The sequence below is a fragment of the Triturus cristatus genome, chromosome 4_1 (assembly GCF_964204655.1).
Source record: "Triturus cristatus chromosome 4_1, aTriCri1.1, whole genome shotgun sequence".
NCBI lineage: Eukaryota > Metazoa > Chordata > Amphibia > Caudata > Salamandridae > Triturus > Triturus cristatus.
In genome coordinates, this window is record NC_140585.1 from 279510382 (window position 1) to 279530633 (window position 20252).

Consider the following 20252-nt stretch of genomic DNA (forward strand, 5'->3'; position numbering starts at 1 on the left):
TGGACCCTGGTCTGCACTCCCTCAGACAGCAGATGCATGGAAGAGACAGGTATGAGGGAGTCTGCCAATGGGTGTGATTGGACCGGTGCCAATCCCAGTGTACTTAAGTTAGTGTGTGAGTAACGGCTGCAGGTGCTCCCGCTGCATTGTCTTCTATCATTTGTGTGCTCAGCTGATGAGTCACTGGACAGTAAGTCCTATATAAATACTAAAACCAACATAAGGATTATAGCTGTGATCCCAGAGCAAGTTTCTGACAGGACGGGTGTGTGCAGGCGGCAGTCTGCCCTTAGCCAGTCACAGCCCCTCTTCTGCCTCCCCCTACTGCCACCTGAGGCTTCTGTGCATATATTTTCTTTGTTTTGGTTATGTTCATAAAATCCTCCTGATCTGCAAGAGTGTTCATCTTGTCATTGTAATGACTTTGTATTGCTGGAAAATATTTAATTCTACAAGATATGTAGTTCTTTTTAATTGTTTTAATCCATTTCAAATCTTCACCTTCAGAATTGCTTTATATGCCTTTTCACTTTTTTTAAAGCCAAATTCTTTACCAAAATTAGCTTTAAAATGTAGCATTGGCCCCTCTTTTTTTCATACTTTTCTCGAGGGAGGCACCCCAATCCCCCGTTTATAACACTTGGGCTTGCCCGCTTCGCTGGCTTGCTCGGTTAAACTCGCCAGCAACATTTACGCCTCACCACTTTGAAGTCACCAGCCACCACTGAAATCCACAGCCACTTACCACCTGTTTGGAGCAGGTGGTAAATTGTTGGGGATTTATTATGTCTAGATGGGAAGAAGGGGGCTGGGCAGTAGCAGGAGAGGTTCCTTTTTCCTTCAGCTGGAGGAAACCTCTTCTGCCCCCACCCCCCCTCCATGTTTAAGGATGTGGGCGGTGGCCACCGGCTCCTCCCCTCCACTGATGTCTCTGTACCCGACATATTCGGGGCTGTTTGTTGACTTGACAGCTCTGGGATCGGAAACACAGGGACACTCATAGGTGCCTGGAGCTGTATCTATCGGGGATACCACTCCGTACAACACATACCACACTGAGCAACTCGTAATGGGCACCATCACCTGCGGGTGGCCAAAGACGATCTGCTTGACGCGGCTCCACTTTCAGAGACATGCTACAGAATCTACTACACAAAAGGTTTCCACAGTCACGCTCAATCAAGGATAAAGGTTTATGATAAAGGCGTGGTGGAGCAATGATTCCAAACCCAGGGAGTATAAAAGTAAATGCAACCCCTGGGGCATCCAAATGTAATAGACCTACCTGTTACTTAAGCTGCCGCCTGCATCAGCATGTCTAGACTGTAATGAAGTGATCCTTCAGCTGCAAGCAGTGACAGAGTCCTACTTTGTATTCAGCGAGGGAGGGGAATCTTGAGTTATTTCACTCCTCTTCTTGGATGCATCAGCCTTTCGCTAAGCCTTTCCTGAATTTAACTTCCATCCATTCTTTCTCATGCACAAAGTGACCCTAGTCACATGCTATGAAGGGGCAAGAGATTGTAGGACCTGAATTAGTAAAACAAAAAAGCAAGCGCTGGCAAAGCCAATAGGTCTCACCTATGCAAGAGCTGTTGGCTTTGCCAATGTGTATTAGCCATGCTGCGCTGAGATACCTCTCCACATGATGTATACCAGTGCGGCTGCTGTTCAGCATGGCTAAAAGTTAGTAGCATAGAGGAGAGTGGTGTTAAATGGCTTAGAGTGGAATGGTGAAGAGTGGAGTAGAGTGTTGAAGAGTGGCGTGGTATAGAATGGAGTTGTGTACAGTGGAGTGGCTTAAGGTAGACTGGACTGGTGTAGAGTGCATTGGTGTAGTGTTGCAGAATATAGTGACATAGAGTGCAATGGCGTAGAGTGCAGCGGCATAGGATTCAGCAGCATACAATGAAGCGTTGTAGAATGCAGTGACATAGATCAGAGTGTTGCATAGTAGGGTGCAGTGGTGCAGAGTGGAGTGGTGTAGGGTGGAGAGGCATAGAATACAGTGGCGTTGAGTGCAGTGGTGTAGAGTGGACTGGCATAGACTGCAGTAGGGTAGGGTAGAGTCGTGTAGAGTATAGTGCTGCAGAGTGCAGCAGCGTAGAATGGAGTGATGCAGAGTAGAGTGCAGTAGCATAGAGTGCATTGGCATAGAATGCAGTAGTACAGAGAATAGTGGTGTAGAGTTCAGTAGCATAGATTGAAGTGTTGCAGAGTGGAGTGGTGTAGAGTGCAGTGGCGCAGAATGGTGTTGAGTAGAGTGGTGTAGAGTGCAGTTGCGTTAAGTACAGTGGTGCAAAGTATAGTGCAGTGGCGCTGAGTACAGTGATGCAGAGTAAAGTGCAGTGGCGTAGAGTGCGGTGGCATAAAGTAGAGAGGTGCAGAGTAGAGGGGAGTGGCGTAGAGTGGCATAGAGTAAAGTGGACTGATGTTGAGTGATTTAGCATGCAGTGTTGCAGAGTGCAATGGCGCAAATTGCAGTGAAATATAATTCAGCGGCATACAATGCAGTGTTGTAGGTTTGAGTAGTACATAGTAAAGTACAGTGGTGTGGAATGGAGTGGTGCAGAGTGCAGTAGCATAGAGTACAGTGGTGTAGAGTGCAGTGGTGCAGAGTACAGTAGAGTGGCGTAGAACAGAGTGTCAGAGTGCAGTTGCATAGATTGGTGCAGAGTGCAGTGGCATAGAGTGCAGTGGAGTGATGCAGAGTGTAGTGGTATAGAGTGCAGTGATGCAGAGTAGAGTGGCAGAGAGTTCAGTGGCCGAGAGTGCAGTGTTGCGGAGTAGAGTGCCATTTAGTGCAGTGAAGTAGAGTGCATTAGCATTGAATAGAGTGGCATACAGTACAGTGGTGCAATAATGTAGAATGCATTGGTGTAGATGAAGTGGTGTAGAGTGCAGTGTTTTAGAATATAGAGTGGCATACAGTAGAGTGGAGTGGTGCAGAGTAGAGTGGCATAGAGTGCAGTGGCATAGAATGCAGTAGTACAGAGAATAGTGGTGTAGAGTTCAGTAGCATAGATTGCAGTGTTGCAGAGTGGAGTGGTGTAGAGTGCAGTGGCGCAGAATGGTGTTGAGTAGAGTGGTGTAGAGTGCAGTTGCGTTAAGTACAGTGGTGCAAAGTATAGTGCAGTGGCGCTGAGTACAGTGATGCAGAGTAAAGTGCAGTGGCGTAGAGTGCAGTGGCATAAAGTAGAGAGGTGCAGAGTAGAGGGGAGTGGCGTAGAGTGGCATAGAGTAAAGTGGACTGATGTTGAGTGAATTAGCATGCAGTGTTGCAGAGTGCAATGGCGCAAATTGCAGTGAAATATAATTCAGCGGCATACAATGCAGTGTTGTAGATTTGAGTGGTACATAGTAAAGTACAGTGGTGTGGAGTTGTGCAGAGTGCAGTAGCATAGAGTACAGTGGTGTTGAGTGCAGTGGTGCAGAGTACAGTAGAGTGGCGTAGAACAGAGTGTCAGAGTGCAGTGGCATAGATTGGTGCAGAGTGCAGTGGCATAGAGTGCAGTGGAGTGATGCAGAGTGTAGTGGTATAGAGTGCAGTGATGCAGAGTAGAGTGGCAGAGAGTTCAGTGGCCGAGAGTGCAGTGTTGCAGAGTAGAGTGCCATTTAGTGTAGTGAAGAGTGCAGTGGCATACAATAAGGTGGTGTAGAGTGCAGTAGTGCAGAGTAGGGTGGCGTACAACAGAGTGTCAGAGAGTGTAGTGGCATAGATTGGTGCAGTGGCATACAGTGCAGTGGAGTGATGCAGAGTGTAGTGGTATAGAGTGCAGTGATGCAGAGTAGAGTGGTAGAGAGTTCAGTGGCTGAGAGTGCTGTGTTGCAGAGTAGAGTGTCATATAGTGCAGTGATGTAAAGTGCATTGGCATTGAATAGAGTGGCATAGAGAGCAGTGGCATACAGTACAGTGGTGCAATAGTGTAGAGTGCAGTGGCTTAGAGTGCAGTTGTTTAGAATATAGAGTGGCGTACAGTGGAGTGGCGCAGAGTGGAGTAAACTGGCATTGAGAGTAATGGCATAGACTAGATTGTTTCAGATTAGAGTGAATTGGTGTAGAGTGGAGTGGTGCAGGTAGAGTTCAGTGGCGTAGAGTATAGTGGTGTAGAGTGCAATGCTGTAGAGTAAAGTGGTGCAGAGTGTATTGGCAGAGAATGCAGAGGTGTCGAGTGCGGTGTTGCACTGTGGTGTAGAGTGGAGTTGTGCAAAGTAAAGTGGATTGGTGTAGAATGCAGTGGTTAAAAGTGTAGTGGTGTAGAGTACAGGGTGCAGTGGCTTGGTGTAAAGTGGAGTGTTGTTAAGTAGAGTGCACTGGTGTGGAGTGATGCAGTGTAGAGTGGAGTGGCTTAGAGTAGAGTATGCATGTTGTGGTAGCATACTGCCATTCCAGCCAACACATTTTCAATTTAAATGACCATTACACTTGCACAGACATACAGTTTTACTAATAAAACTATACTGTGCACAAACGATAATGTGTGGAAATGGCATCGACTAGTGCATTGATTTGTTTTGATCGAATTTGGTTCCAACACATTTGAGAATTAACCAAAATGTTATTTGTGCTTTCCCACTACTGATATTTTCTGAAATACTTGCACAGGTCATTTAAAAGTTAAGTGCTAGAAAAAAAACCTTCACAACCCCCAGTAACCAGCAAGATTGCCACATAAACCCTTTCATTTTGAAGTCAGAAAGAAGGGTAAACACCAATCTCCCTCAGAAGACAAAGCCTTTGAATGCAAAGCAAATGTGACAAGATATTAACAACATTTTTTTTCCCAGTAATTTTTTTTATTAAATAAACAAACACACAACCACAGCAGCAGAGCTAGACCGACACATTTAAGACATAGCACTTGATTACATACCTTAATACCCCATATCGGCTCAGACATCAAGATCCAATCACATGTCCTCGTCGTGGACAACCCCAGTGAATCTCGCCTCTCCTGCACGATCCCCACGGGCATGGGGGGGTTTTACATAGATTACCTCTGTGTGCGTTCCACTTCCCCCCAAACCCGGTCCTATTTCCGGGGGCATTCTCTGTTTTTATAGACCTCCACCTCTGCGATCATGCACCAGTCCATATCCTTTTCCCACTCAAGTGTGGATGGAGTGTCCACCACCCCTCATTTCCGAGCAATATTACTCTTTGCGATCATAAGACCCATATGCCAGCCAGGGGTTCAGTATACAGGCAACTGAATCCAGGCAATACATTTCCCACCTAGACCCATGCGCTCCAAGACAGCAAACATGTATGGCCATTCATGATAAGAACAAGATTTACAGGCTTGTTTACAGAAAGGAGCACTCGCGGAAGAATACAAGGAAAGGTAGTGTGAAAAGTGTTTGCTACTTGGGAGGGATGAACTCTTGCTGGACAGTCTAAAACAAAGCCAGCAAAGAGAAAGCCAGAAAATGTGAGTTACAAACCACATGGCCAATGGTAACAAGCATTGGCATAGCCAATAGGTCTCGCCTTTGGGACCTTATAAGTGTTTAGCCATGCAACAGTTCCATAACTAAATACTTATAAGGTCCCAAAAGCGAGACCTATTGGCTATGCCAAGCGGCCGTGCGGCCCCGAAAGTGAAAGCGATCGCGATCAAACATCAAAGCGGCCGCGAAAGTGAAAGTAATTGCGGTCAAGCGTGGCACGCACGCCCGCGCAAATGCACTGTAGCTTTAGGCTGGCCTGGTAGCACTTTTTGGAGCCCTCTCAATAAGTCTCGCCAGACCAGCGCATGCGCTGGGTCAGGCGAGACCTAAAAAACGGGCAGACTGCATTCCCAGGGAAGCTTTCAAAATGTCCCCAAGGTCTTTAGCAAACCAGACAGCTGTGTTGTCTTGTAGGCTTCGCCCTAAAAAGGGGTCAACTATGTCATTTACCATCACCATGATAGTGCTACATTACTATACACTGTTGGTGGAATCTAACAATTTAAAGAAAAGTAGTTTGTGTGAAAATGTCGACAGAAAAATGTCAACTTTCTCAATGGGAATGATTAAACTCAAAAAGAAGGTAAATAACTTTACCACGCTTCAATTGTAGACAAAAACCTTTTTGGCAAGGCAGCGTTCAGTATTCAACATTAACACAATAGGAGGATAGAAAAGACAAAAAAAAAAGTTATTATGTACACGTTTTAATTTTCAATAATGCGGCCCATGAAATTGAAATGGAAACCTTCAGATTTTTTATAATTACTGGGTGTTTCTCAAATTTGGTGAAAAGAGTAATTCATGCAAAGCGTATATTATGATCAGATGTGTGGCTTACACCTTTTGCTAATGAATGAATGTACATTTCCATGCATAGAGCCACATAATGTACTTGTGACATAAGATACCCATGTATTGTATTCACAAACTATGAAACACCCAATTCCTTAAGGTATATACTTTATCTGTGTGTGGTTAGGAATGGTCTACCGCGGATACCTACTTAGAAATTCTCATATATAGCTGTGCAGCTAAGTTAGATCTGAAATGTACTCCTTTAATATTGAGGTTCCCCCACCTCCTTTCCATAAAAACTCTACTGTGAACACTGGCTCAATGGATGGTAAACTATTTCTTCAGTTCCCTGGCTACTGGTTACAGATAAATACTCTTGTTACACTAACCTAGTTAGTCAGCCAACTATTTCCACTATCATTGTATTCAACTGAATGCCTGGTGCTCAAAATTCTTAAAGATGGTATGTTGTTGTGATATGAAACAAGGAAATAAATGTAATCTTAGTCCCAGTGCTTCGTTTGTGCCGGTGGCTGCCATTGGTGGGCACCAACACTCATTTTTGGGAACATGGGCAAAGTTTTCATCATCACAAGACTTTAACTCAGAGCAAAAGAGAGCAAGAAACATTGCACAGTAGAGACAAAGAGAAATCTGGTAAAAGAATCTACAATAATGAAATAGAGACCTAAAGTGTAGCGGGGAGGAAGAGAGCGGCATGCGGAGGAGTCAAAACTAGGCATTATTGGTAGTCGTCACGGGCACAAGAATAACTTTGGGCTCTGGTACTTATTATTTATTGTTTTACAAATTAGGTACAGCTTGGTCATCTGGTCATGATTCACACTTTATACATACTGAATGACCCTCTTACATAATAGCTTCACTCCCCAGTGGAAGTTGCACCTACAAAGGCGCTCTCTCTTCTAGAATGGCTGAATGTTAGGAGCCGGGTGCGCAAACGTTTGTGAAGTTCCTCATTTTTTCTCTTCATGGGTTCTCGTGAGAGGTTTTTGAGTGGTTTGTGGGATAAACTCACCACCTTTCAAGAAGATTTTCACTCCAATTGAGTCAAACTGGAAAGTATACAGGAGCCTTTTCTATGCGAAGTCACCATTTCTAAACTTTTCTATGCTCAGTGGAGCTGCACAAGAGAAAAACAGCAAAATAATTGTTGCAACGTCACACTTTTTCACACAGATGTGGCAAGCGAAAAACTGTACCAAGCTTGGTCAAGTTACCAACTTTTCCTTAGAGGGAAAAATAAACTTTTCACAAATCGTTAGACTCCGTTGGTTTCTGGTTCCTTCAGATTTCATTCCTGAAATTCTAAAGCTGTTACATTTGGATTAGGCATTTCAATTCTGACATAATAAGTACAATACCTTGGATTAGCACTTATTAATTTGAAATTAGAATACCTTGTTAGGGATTTTGAAATTCCCTTACACAGGAATTGTATTTTGCTTTGCATCAGTAGTTGTTAATGTTGCAAATGTTATTAATAAATCAATATTCCAAATCGGATAAAAAAGGGTACAGTTAGTATTGAAGCGATTCTATTTCCTGACAAATGGGTCTTCTGACAACAGACGTGTTCATATTTGCAAAACTAAATTAAGACAGATTGATAGATAGGTGAGAGGATTTGGGAATGCATTCTGCCCATTGCTTACCATTGGCTTTGTGGCTTGGAGCTCACGTTTGCTCGCTTTTTATTTGCTGCCTTTTTTTGTTTTAGGCTGTCCAGCATATTTTTGTCCTTCCTGTGGAACATAGCCTGTTTACCACTTCTGTCTGGCTCTTTGCATTCTTCCATGTGTGCTCACTTTCTGGGAACACTTGTTTTATTTTTTGCGAGGCACTCCACAAGAGTAGATGTGCTTTTAGTTATCTCTCGTATATGCTAGTTCAGTAAGCAGTAAACATGCAGTATTTCTTTGGAAAGGTTTTCTGTCTCCAATCATTCTGCTTGACTGATTCTACTTATCTTTGAATCGCTAGTTTATCACTCTTGCATGCCTGTGAGAAACAATGTTCTGTCTACCAGCTTGTTTATTTTGGTACCTGTTCTTTACTACTAGCATAACTTAACACTCTTCCTCAATTTCATGCCCATGCCAGAGGCACTGGAAGTAGGGGTGTTGGGGATTGCTGAAACATCCCCAAAATAACCATGTTGGAGTTCAGAAGTGTATGAGCAATAAATAGGCCTTTAACGTTTGCGTTTATTGTGTCAAATTTGCAGTGCATTCAAAATCAGAGGTCAAATGTTAGGCTCTGTCTTCCAGAGTGCTTGGTGTTTACTTTTCTTTCTCTGGCTGCAAAGTGAGGGGATTTATGTGACAATCTTGCTAGGTATTACAAAGACTGTCGGATGTTATTTTCTAGCACACAACAAAATGTAAATTCCTGTAAATGAACTGTACAAATATTTCAGAATTAGGAAAGCACAGATTAAGCAAATCTTTTGTAAGTCTGAAGTGTGGTAGAAACAAATATTTTATTGGGATCAAAACAAACCAGTTCACTATGTGATGCCGATTTCCACACATTTTCATTGGTGCATCATATAGTTTTATCAGTATACTTGTATGTCTGTGCAAATGTAATGGTCATTTCAATTGCAAATGTGTTCGCTGTAATGGCAGTGCGCTACCACACTATGTGTCTTCACCTCTTTGCAACTCCACTCTATGACACTCAGCTCCACTGTACGCCACTCCACTCTGAAACTCCATGCCACTCCATGCTACCCAACTCTGTTATAATCTACTCCACTTTATGACACTCTAATCTAATCTACACTACTCTACTCTACTCCACTCCACTCTATGCCAAACCACTCCACGCCACTATGCTCTAGGAAACTCCACTCTACTCTACTCCACTTCATACCACTGCACTCTACGACATTCTACTCCACTCTATGCCCCAAAATTTTGAGACACTCTACACTACTCGGCGCCCCTTCACTCTACACCACTCCACTCTGCAACAATCTACTCTAACGTATGCCACTCTATGCCATTCCATTCTACGGCACTCTACTCCACATAACATTATGCCACTCTACACCACTTCACTCTATGACACTCTGCTCCTCTTTATGCCACTCCGCTCTACGCCACGCTGCTCCATTCTCTTTTTTGTGTTTGTATTATTAAGCAACATATTCTTATGTGCATGGTTAATGGTGAATGTGGTGAAGGGCAGATGAGTGCATCGATTTACTGGATTCAGAGTACAAGGTTAGTGCTTTCTGGCATCCTGCTGTTTATCTGTATATTTTGAATTTTCTATAGACATGCATGTTAGCCACAACTTTTTTTTACCTCTACTCATTTTTGACAGAGGGCTAAACAGGTGCATTTATTGTTGCATGGATAAGTGATCAATTCTGATAGATTTTAATGACACTTACTATTCAGACGTGTCTCTGTACAACTACAGTGTATGTGTATATAGTTTAGTTGACATACTAATGTAATGCTTTTCACCCAAGGTTAATGGTGTGGACAGTGTTTCTTTAGTTAACTATGATCGTGCTAATTTACTGTTTACAAGTAACACTTGTGTTTGTAACCTGTTTATCACTTAGTTATCTGCCTGAATGGAGGCACTTATGCTCTGATTACAGTGTTTCTGAGATGGAAACAACCAACTACATAAATCCATATGCCTGGTTGCATTGTGGTATTATGTGAATCTCTCAAGCAGGTATGTACAAGGACTCTGGTCAGTCTATCCTTGGGAAACTGAGTGAGAGCCCCTCCCATACACGATACTGGCTTATATGTTGTAAAGAAAATAAACCCATGGCTCATAGGTTGTAAAGAAAATAGGGAAAGACGACATGAGTTGGGGTGTTGTATAAAACCTATAGAGATGATCCCTGGTAGAGATGATGGTTAGCTGGTGAGCAAGTCCATTATGTCGAGCGCTATCCCAGGACGCAAATTGCCTGCGTTGCCGCATTAGGCTTATTTCAATATCCCTTAGTCACTACGTGTCTTTTAAACCTAAGACAAGCCGATGCATTCTCTACACTCTGTGATCCAAAAGTCTTTTTTGGAGATTCTGATAATTGGATAACATAATCAAGACCGTGATCTCCCGACCGTTATCTACCTCTAGGTCTCTTCCATATTTTGGACCTTGCCGGAATTATTCTTCCAAATATCCTGAAAGCAAGAGAGTCTGAACTACGGAATCTTTCCAGATAGATTCAGACATTACCCTGATGGCTTCCTGGCGAAGGCATTATGCCGAAACGCGCGTAGGAACATCACAGCCCTTCAGAACTATGTCTCATGGTTATCATATGTACATTCACTGGCACTATCAACAAATGTTAATATTGTGCTCGATTCTGTATTATCAATGATTCAAGCTTTTTTTGTATTTTCATATTGATATTGAGTATGATGAGGAATGTATGGTGAGTGTGAGTATGACTCATGAATACCTTTATTATTTTTCGAGCTTGTATATAATTCTATATCATTGCCCCTTGATTAAATATATTTTTCTAGTTTTGTTACAACTTTTGGGAATATTCACTTGCTCAAGAATTACGTTGAATGGGAATGTCCTGAGGTTTCCGTATTCTGGCGGAAGGTTACGGAAGTCATGTCAGAAGTGGTGGGCGAGCCTGTCCCATTAGACCCAAAATGGCTTCTTCTAATGATTAGAGGCGAGGCAGACTGGTCCAGATATGTGGGTATATGGCTGGCATTGTCAGCGGGCGTGGCGAAGCGTAACATTGCCAGAAACTGGGGGGCGCCGGCACCCCCCCTGATTGAGTTATGGAAACGTGACCTCGATTGGTGCCAGAGGGCAGAGGAAATGGTGTATAAGAGTAGGGGGTGTGTCAAGAAATGGGAAAGGGTGTGGATGCCATGGAGGAGGTACAGAGGGCTGTGGGGGGCAGAATAGTAACACGATGAGGGATAACAAGGGGGCCTGCTCAACCCGAGAATGTGTTGATTATGATTTCCTGTACATGGCAACTAATGTCCCCATGATATTGTTTCTGTAGGATGTGGTCTCTCGAGCTTTTGTTGATAAAAATATATATTTTTTTAAATTACTTTGAAACTTATTGGTATTATCCCAGCTCTTGGCAAGCTACTGTATTGCAGGAGACCTGTCCTTTGTCAAAAACATATGTTGTAAAGAAACTAAAGCTATGGCTCATATGATGTAAAGAAAATAGGGAAAGACGACATGAGTTGGGGTGTTGTATAAAGCCTATAGAGATGATCCCTGGTAGAGATGATGGCTAGCAAGTGAGAAAACGCACTGGGAAATAGAGAGACATATGTGCTATTTTTCTTCTAAGGTAATTTCTGGCTTTCCTTTAAATGACTGTGGCTCTCTTAATGTTCTATGTGTTCTAAAAAAAATCTGATCAGCTTTGCCATACTAGAAGACGTCTTGAAATTGAAAGAACATAAAAAATTCACTCCCTTTAACAGTACCAAACTTGAACGTGATGCTTTGATTTCATTGAAGAACAATAAAAAGATCATTTTGAAACCAGCAGATAAAGGGGGTGGGATTGTAATTCAAGAAAGAACCAAATATGAGGCAGAAATAATGAGACAAATCAGTAACACAGACCATTATAAACAACTGCCTCGTGATCCCCTCAAAGATGTTCAGAAGTCGATACAGTTAGTCACCAAAAAAGGACTAGATGAGGGTTTTCTAACAAAATTGGAATTTGATTTTCTAAATAAAAGTTGCCCAAGGACTCCTGTCCTATACACTTTACCGAAAGTACATAAGGACATTGAAAATCCTCCAGGAAGACCGATCCTTTTCAGGATGTGGGTCAGTTATGGAACCATTGGGTTACTATATTAATAGTTTCATCAAAGAATATGTTCCTATTCTATCCACCTATGTTAGGGACAGTACCTACATGATCAACTTGGTTGAGGGTATGGAATATGACCCCACGAAAGAGACTTTGGTCACTATGGATATAAATTCGTTATATACGAATATTCCCCAACAGCAGAGTATTGAGGTCATAAAACACATTCTAGACAATCGACCGGCACCGGTTGAGGTTCCTACTGAATTTATCATCGCACTGACAAAAAACTATTTTAAGTTTAATTCAGATTACTACCAACAATGTTCAGGAACATCTATGGGAGCAATTTTTGCCCCAAATCTGGCAAATCTCTATGTGGGGGACCTAGAAGATAAATACATCAATAATGTCAACAACCCCTTCCACACAAACATAAGGTGTTGGAAGCGTTATATTGATGATATTTTCTTTATCTGGGTTGGAATTGAGGAAGATCTAGACTCATTTGTCACGTATTTACATACATGTCAAACAGCACTGACCTTTACATACTATAAAAACAAAGAAATTGTACCATTTTTGGACCTGAAAATAAGATGTCGGGAGAATTGTTTGAATGTAACATTGTATCGGAAACCCACAGACAGGAACACCTTACTGCAGTATACCAGCTTTCATCCAAGGTCCCTTAAAGATGGCCTACCCTATGGCCAATTTTTGAGGCTAAGGCGAAATTGTACAGAAAAGGAAGATTTTTTCATGGAAGCCAACATATTGAGCTCCAGATTACGTGAGAGAGGTTATCCGAAAAGATTAGTGAAAACCCTGATGAAAAGAGCCTGGTTCAGCCCCTGGGAGGTGATGCTAGATAAAACGACTAGAGGAAGTATGAAAAAAAGTGTGTGTGTTACCACGTTTTGTCCGTTGAGCACACAAATACAGAAGACCATCAAAAGACATTGGTCTACATTAAATACTCTTGACTCCTGCTGGGAAATGCCTATGTTTTCCTTTAAAAAAGGTAAAAACATTAGAGATCATCTGGTCCATTCGGATACCAGTATACACCAGAATAAAAGGACCATACAAGATTTATGGTCATTACCAGCTCCCACAGGTCATTATAAATGTGGCAATTGTGTGGCCTGTAGTTTTGCTATGGAAACTACATTTTTCACAAGGAAATGTTAATGTGAAACTGTTTAATATGACTAATTGTGCCACAACAAACTTTATCTACTGTATTTGGTGCCTTTGTGAATTGATTTACATTGGGCAGACTACTCAACCGGTGAGAGCGCGGATCGGCCAACACAGGAGCCGTATTCGCTGTCAAGTGACAAATGCACCCCTGGTGGATCATTATATGGAGAAAGGCCATTCTGCTAATGATGTGCGATGGCAGGTGGTAGAGAAAGCTCAAATGCCACCTAAAGGTGGTGACATCTCGCTCATTTTACAAGCATTGGAATGTAAATGGATCGACAAGTGTGGATCCATTCGTGATGGATTGAATAGTCTTGAAGAGTGGCGGAGATTTATAAGCTTACACTGATAATTCCCCTTTGGGCCATATCTCACTTACCACATGAATAGACAGGGCTCTGTCATAGTATATTAAGAACTATATACACAATGGTAATGTTATGAGAAATAATGTATACAGTATCGCCTCTCAATAGTGCTTTGTAATCCTAAGGAATATGCATAACAACAACCGGTTGTAGACTCATTCCTAAATGATTGTGGACTGGAAGATAACAATGTAAGAATAGTGGATAAAAAATAATTTTAAATTTCACTGTATATACTTTGGCACGCTGCATTATTTACAGCAGACTAAATATAGAAAATTAACCCAGATTGATTAGCTAATATAGCATACTGGTCTTCTGATTGAGACATTTTGTCCTTAATATTTGTTTATATATGGCATTATTGTTTTATGGTGTTAATTGAATATGTCACTGTATATATTATTATTATTGGTGTGTTATGAAGTATATATCATCCCAAGTTGAATAAGAAGATGTGTAAATTGGTGCTTTTTTAATGAATGAATACACCATATATTAGAAAGGAAGAAATTATATAACTGATAAAAACCCCTTTCCTTGCCAACAATTGTGTATATTGCACACCATGATAGAGAGGAATCCCGTAATCATTCTAAGATGGCCGCCATTATCGTTACACACTCGGCTAACTAGTAATATGTACTATACATGGTCCGATAATACACTGGTAATAATAAACTGATATGTCAGAATGAGATTAGCGCTAGTGTGAAACAGGTAACTGTTAACCAATAAGACCCAGCGTGTAACACACTACTTGGTGCCTTGCAAATAACAAATGCATTAGTCACTTAGACGATTCATATTACCACGATAAGATGGCCGCCAATTCCGCCGTCTTTTAGTTCGCGAGAAATACATGGTCTCGTATATATAGTGATCTTTTACTTCCGGGTAATATAGCGGTATTCTGTCAGCCGGATTCATCACAGAAGCATCTTGATTGTGAGACGGGCGACTGCAATTAAGTAAGTTTGGCGCATAATATGTTTACGGAGATCTAATATTATAAAATACAAGATGTTGGAGATCTCGCGCTAACCTCCCTTTTAATCAATTTCAGTGGGTCAGCGCCTTAGAGTGATTAATCACCAACGGAAACTTAATGTAAGAAGATCCCCTTCCTTTTAACAAGAGGACAGGCGAGTGAGATTAAGTAAGTCTAGCTCTTAAGGAATAATCTTTAATGATGTGTTTAATAACAATGAAATACAGAGGACATGGGCTAATCACCATTTAATTTATTACAGAGTTCCAGCGCTTGAGTGATTTATTTCTCAGGGAATCTATATTGCAGAAGATTCCTATCATAATAAGAAGATACATATATCAATCAGATAGACTCTGATAAAGAAAATTATAGTAAGTGTGACCCTTTAATTCACCTGGGTGATCACCTCTAACAATTGAATTTAGTTTAAGAACTGGAATAATATACTCCCTGATTTCAGGACTGGATAGATTCCTTCATCCAGCCTACCAACCACATACTGGATCCTACATGGACATATGTATGCGTTATACTGGTAAGCTACTATCCTTGCCCTTTAAGCCCGATTCCTTCATTAATACTACATTATTAAGGTTCATTATTGTATAGTTATACTTCCTTATTCTGTTTAGTCCCCAGAAATACAGTCCTGAAGAGACCCTGTATCTAGAGCGGGTTGAAACGCCGTCGACAACATATAAAAGAGACCGCTTTGACTAAGTCATTGTAAATTGTATTAAGTCTGTCCTTATATAATTTTCCAATAACCTTTTAAGTCTTTTTCACTTTGTCACATAATATTATTATAAGAGGTTATGGTTTTTTCACTTGGGGTCACAAATCACTATAAATGTTAAGAATAAATGAATCCTTTTGTACATGTAATTTGGATAAGAAGTCTGTGATATAGACATTGTAGATTATATTCCGGAAGGAAAAAGGTTCTGTGTGGGCTTATTATGAATGCTATTATATGATTGATACTGCGTTCCTTACAAGGTCATATTTTAAATATATGATTGTGATTAATTCAGAGCGACGATTGAAGTCGCAAACGATAGATCATTGCTTATAAATGAGTTCCTTGTGAATATTGTTTTGTACTTTGTACTTACCCGGTTCACAGGGACATATGGGTTGCTCTTGTTACTTATAATACAGCTTTGGAAAAACCCCGCTGCCAAACTGACTAGGGACATCATTGAGGATTGCCTCCGCTGCGACAGGGGTATGACTATTCCCTGGCTATCAGGAGTGCATAGCATTTTTCGCAGCGTGAACTCTGAAGACATTTTTCTTAAACCCTCTACCACTAAGCACCCCACTAAATGTGAATTTAAAAAAGTACTTTATAAGTTATTCGATGTCGAAAGGGTAGCAAGGGAGTCCTTGAAATCTAGTGTTTCTGGTTATTTAGCCTGCAATTTTATAATACATCCCACACCCAGATATTTAACCCTGCCGTTGAGTCATTGGGAGCGAGGCCTTATATTTCGCCTTAGGGCAGGCACCATTAAGCATGCACTTAGCTTCCCTCTATGGAATTTTAATGACCAATGTGTTGTGCCATGCCCTTGTGATTCCCAGAGCAGGCAAACAACTCTACATTTTTTATTCTTCTGTAAATTTTATATGAAGTATATTAAATGGTTTTTAACTCCGTATTTTAAAAAAACAAAACCTATTAGCCTGGAACTTGCATTTTCAATGATTTTGGCCTTGGACGATGATGAACTTGTTTTTCGTGTGAGCTCTTTTTTAAAAACTGCGGTTCGTGCCCGGTCTAGTATGTCTTAAAGTTTAGATGGACTATTTCTCATGTGCAAATAGTATTTTATTTTATTGTACGATTTTATAATTGTCTTTTTGTACTTTTATGGATTCTCAACGATCCGAATAAAGTTTCATTGATTGATTGATTACAGCTTTGCCATACGGCACACTGCTGCCCATGTAAAAAAAACATTTTTGAAAATCCTAACTTCTGTGTGATTTTATATTTGTAGAGCACATGGTTACAGGACTTCCTGGTGTTAACATTAACACCCCTAATAATAACTACAAAACTAAAATAAGAGCTGTGTCAAAACTGAGTAGAGTAGTGCACATAAGAATTTATTGATTTCAAAGGCAGGTTTTTAACTGTGTTCAAAAGCATAGGCGTAGATTTACCAAAATGTCCGGGGTAGTAGAAGTGACATCATGCAAACAGTCAGCCACTGATGACCTCATAGGAAGTGACATCACATTACCTTTTGACCATGATGATGTTAGAGGTGTTGCCACAAGACCTTTGACATTTTGGCATCAAGGTAATGACACAGCTGAACTCCAAAAAGCAACACTAAAATAAAGATTAAACAATAAGTGCAAGATAAATAAAAGAATGCAAACGGTTTCTAATCTTTTTTTGACCACACATATATGATCCAAAAAGCAAAAATAATTTGTATCTTGCAACAGTTTGTATTTGTTTATTAATCGAAATATTTATATATTTTACACATGTGAGCACAGTCCTCATGGTTGCACATTATAGGTGTTCCTACGACATTTATCTTGTGTGCCACCGAATTATGAATTAAACCTTTCCAGATTTGGACCAGCAACAAATTGTAAACAGAACTCATACGAACCTTATTTTGCTTCAGTTCCTACCAGTTATAAAGTCTGGGACATCTAGCAGTCAGAGGACTAAACAACATGGTTCTCAGTAACAGGAAGGTATACTATTATTCTGTGTGTCTGGTAAATACAAGATGGCGGTGCATTCGGTTTCCTGGGTCATTGGAACATGTGTCAGCAATGGCTTGGTATATTAGGGCTCAAAGTCTGTTCCTTCACGCATCTCAGTGTTCAAGGGTCTGTCTTTGTTGCGTTCTTCACTGTATCTCATTCCCTTGTTTCTGCTATTTGTATTCTGGTTAGAATTCTTGAGTTAGGATATTTGCTAGTCTTTTCTTCTAAATTCTTGTTAGGTAGGACCTCAGAAGTTTTTGTATATTTGCTAGTGCTGTTAGAGTGTTTTGCAACTAGTTTGCTTTCTATCTTGCGTACCTCTGCGTTGCCTTGCTTGGTATCTCTTCACCTTCCTCTCAATAAGTCTGGAGGAAAGTTGTGAGACTTCTGAGGGAGGTGCAGTTATCATCGCTCTTGTAAAGTTGGGCCTCAGGCCCACATTGGAGAATGAATAGACGCAGACACCCAGTGAAGGTATACCGGTAACTGGCCACGAGCACGTGCACCCGGGCCTTTTTATTAGCGGGGCCACGTCACTCGTGACACCCGTGATGGATGGGTGTGGGGTGCAGTGTGTCCAGCCCTCAGGGGAGTGGCTGAAGGTACAGCCTCCTGCGGGACACTAGAACGTGTCTCGCAGGACACTACAGCTCTCTCAAGAAGGTGGTGAGGGAAGTGCGACCTGCCATTAGCACACCGAGGCCAATAGAAGGTGTAACAGCACTTCTTGTACGTACATTTGTATCCACTTCCTAGAATTTCTTGAGGGTCAGAAGCGGTGTGATGTCAGGCTGGCGGTGCATCTGGAGGCAAAGGTCAAGTGATGTCACGTCCGTCAGTGTCACCAAGGTTCCTAGGCCATCTTATTTCACTTGCACTGCTTCCATGGGAATAGTGGAATTACACCAGTGTGCTTGGTGGGGAGGTGTGGGGGGCTTTGGTGATGAGCACGAGGACAAAAGAAGAAAACCTGAAGGACGGATGAATGGGCCGCGCTTTCTCTGTTGATGTTTGAACTGTCATGGAAACAGCAGATCTCTGAAAAGCGATTAAGACACCGTTTATCTTATACACTGTTTATTCTCTTCATGTCGAGGCACGGTTATTTCACAACGGGAGCCTCCCTTCGGGAGGAGGCCTTCTCCCCTGGCAGTATCCACAGTGACACCCTTTGCAGACTCTGCGCTGCTGCACTTCCGCTTTAAAGATCCCTCCGATCTCACTCACTACTGCAGCTCTCTCTGTTACAGCGCGCTTTGCAGTCACTCCGTTATAACGCTCTCGTCCCCGGAGTCTCCCTACTCCCCCTGCACTCTCTTATAAGGCTGCCTGTAGCCTGTCTCTGTGGTGCGTCCTGGCCGCCATCTCTGCAGCACACTCAGAACATTTCCCCGCCTTTTAATCATCTCTGTTTACCGACAAGTCGCGCATCCTCCCAGAGAGCGGCGTCTTCGCTTCCGCGGCCTCAGTGCCTCCCCCGTCAGGCTGTGCTGCGCAGTGTGATTTCTTGGAAAGGGCGCTGCTGTGAGTGACTGACCTGCCGGCTCTCTCCTCCCAGGAGCCACCGCGAGGAGGGGACCCCTGCTGGGGAGCCTCTGCATGAGACTGTCTCAGGCGCCTCGGTGCAGCTGTTTTACCACAGAGAAAATGAGTTCATTTTTAGATTAGAAGAAATCTATTTTGCTCACAGCTCCAGGATACCGGACTAGAACACCACAATACAGAGCAGCAAAGCACCGGAGCAGATCTAGAAAACCACACTACAGACCAGCAATGCACCAGTGCAGATTTAGAACACCACAATACCAGACTAGCAATGCACCAGCGCAGATCTGGAACACCACAGTGTAGAGCAGCAATGCACCAGCGCAGACTAGAACACCACAATACAGAGCAGCAATGCACCAGCGCAGACTAGAACACCACAATACAGAGCAGCAATGCACCAGCGCAGACTAGAACACCACAATACAGAGCAGCAATGCACCAGCGCAGACTAGAACACCACAATACAGAGCAGCAATGCACCTACGCAGACTAGAACACCACAATACAGAGCAGCAATGCACCAGCGCAGATCTGGAACACCACAGTGTAGAGCAGCAATGCACCAGCGCAGACTAGAACACCACAATACAGAGCAGCAATGCACCAGCGCAGACTAGAACACCACAATACAGAGCAGCAATGCACCAGCGCAGACTAGAACACCACAATACAGAGCAGCAATGCACCAGCGCAGACTAGAACACCACAATACAGAGCAGCAATGCACCTACGCAGACTAGAACACCACAATACAGAGCAGCAATGCACCAGCGCAGATCTAGAAAACCACACTACAGACCAGCAATGCACCAGCGCAGATCTAGAAAACCACACTACAGACCAGCAATGCACCAGCGCAGACTAGAACACCACAATACAGAGCAGCAATGCACCAGCGCAGACTAGAACACCACAATACAGAGCAGCAATGCACCTATGCAGACTAGAACACCACAATACAGAGCAGCAATGCACCAGCGCAGATCTAGAAAACCACACTACAGACCAGCAATACACCAGCGCAGATCTAGAAAACCACACTACAGACCAGCAATGCACCAGTGCAGATCTAGAAAACCACACTACAGACCAGCAATGCACCAGTGCAGACCTAGAACACCACAATACCAGCCCAGCATTGCACCAGCGCAGATCTAGAACACCACAATACAGACCAGCAATGCACCAGTGCAGACCTAGAACACCACAATACCAGACCAGCAATCCACCAGCGCAGATCTAGAACACCACAATACAGAGCAGCAATGCACCAGCGCAGATCTAGAAAACCACACTACAGACCAGCAATACACCAGCGCAG

The 20252-nt window shown here is 42.4% G+C and overlaps 1 protein-coding gene across 2 annotated transcripts in view; it reads left to right on the plus strand.

The window, feature by feature from the left end:
• The window catches only part of TBXAS1 (thromboxane A synthase 1), a 405845-nt gene that overhangs the window by 142014 nt on the left and 243579 nt on the right, over positions 1–20252 (plus strand). The window lies entirely within an intron of this gene.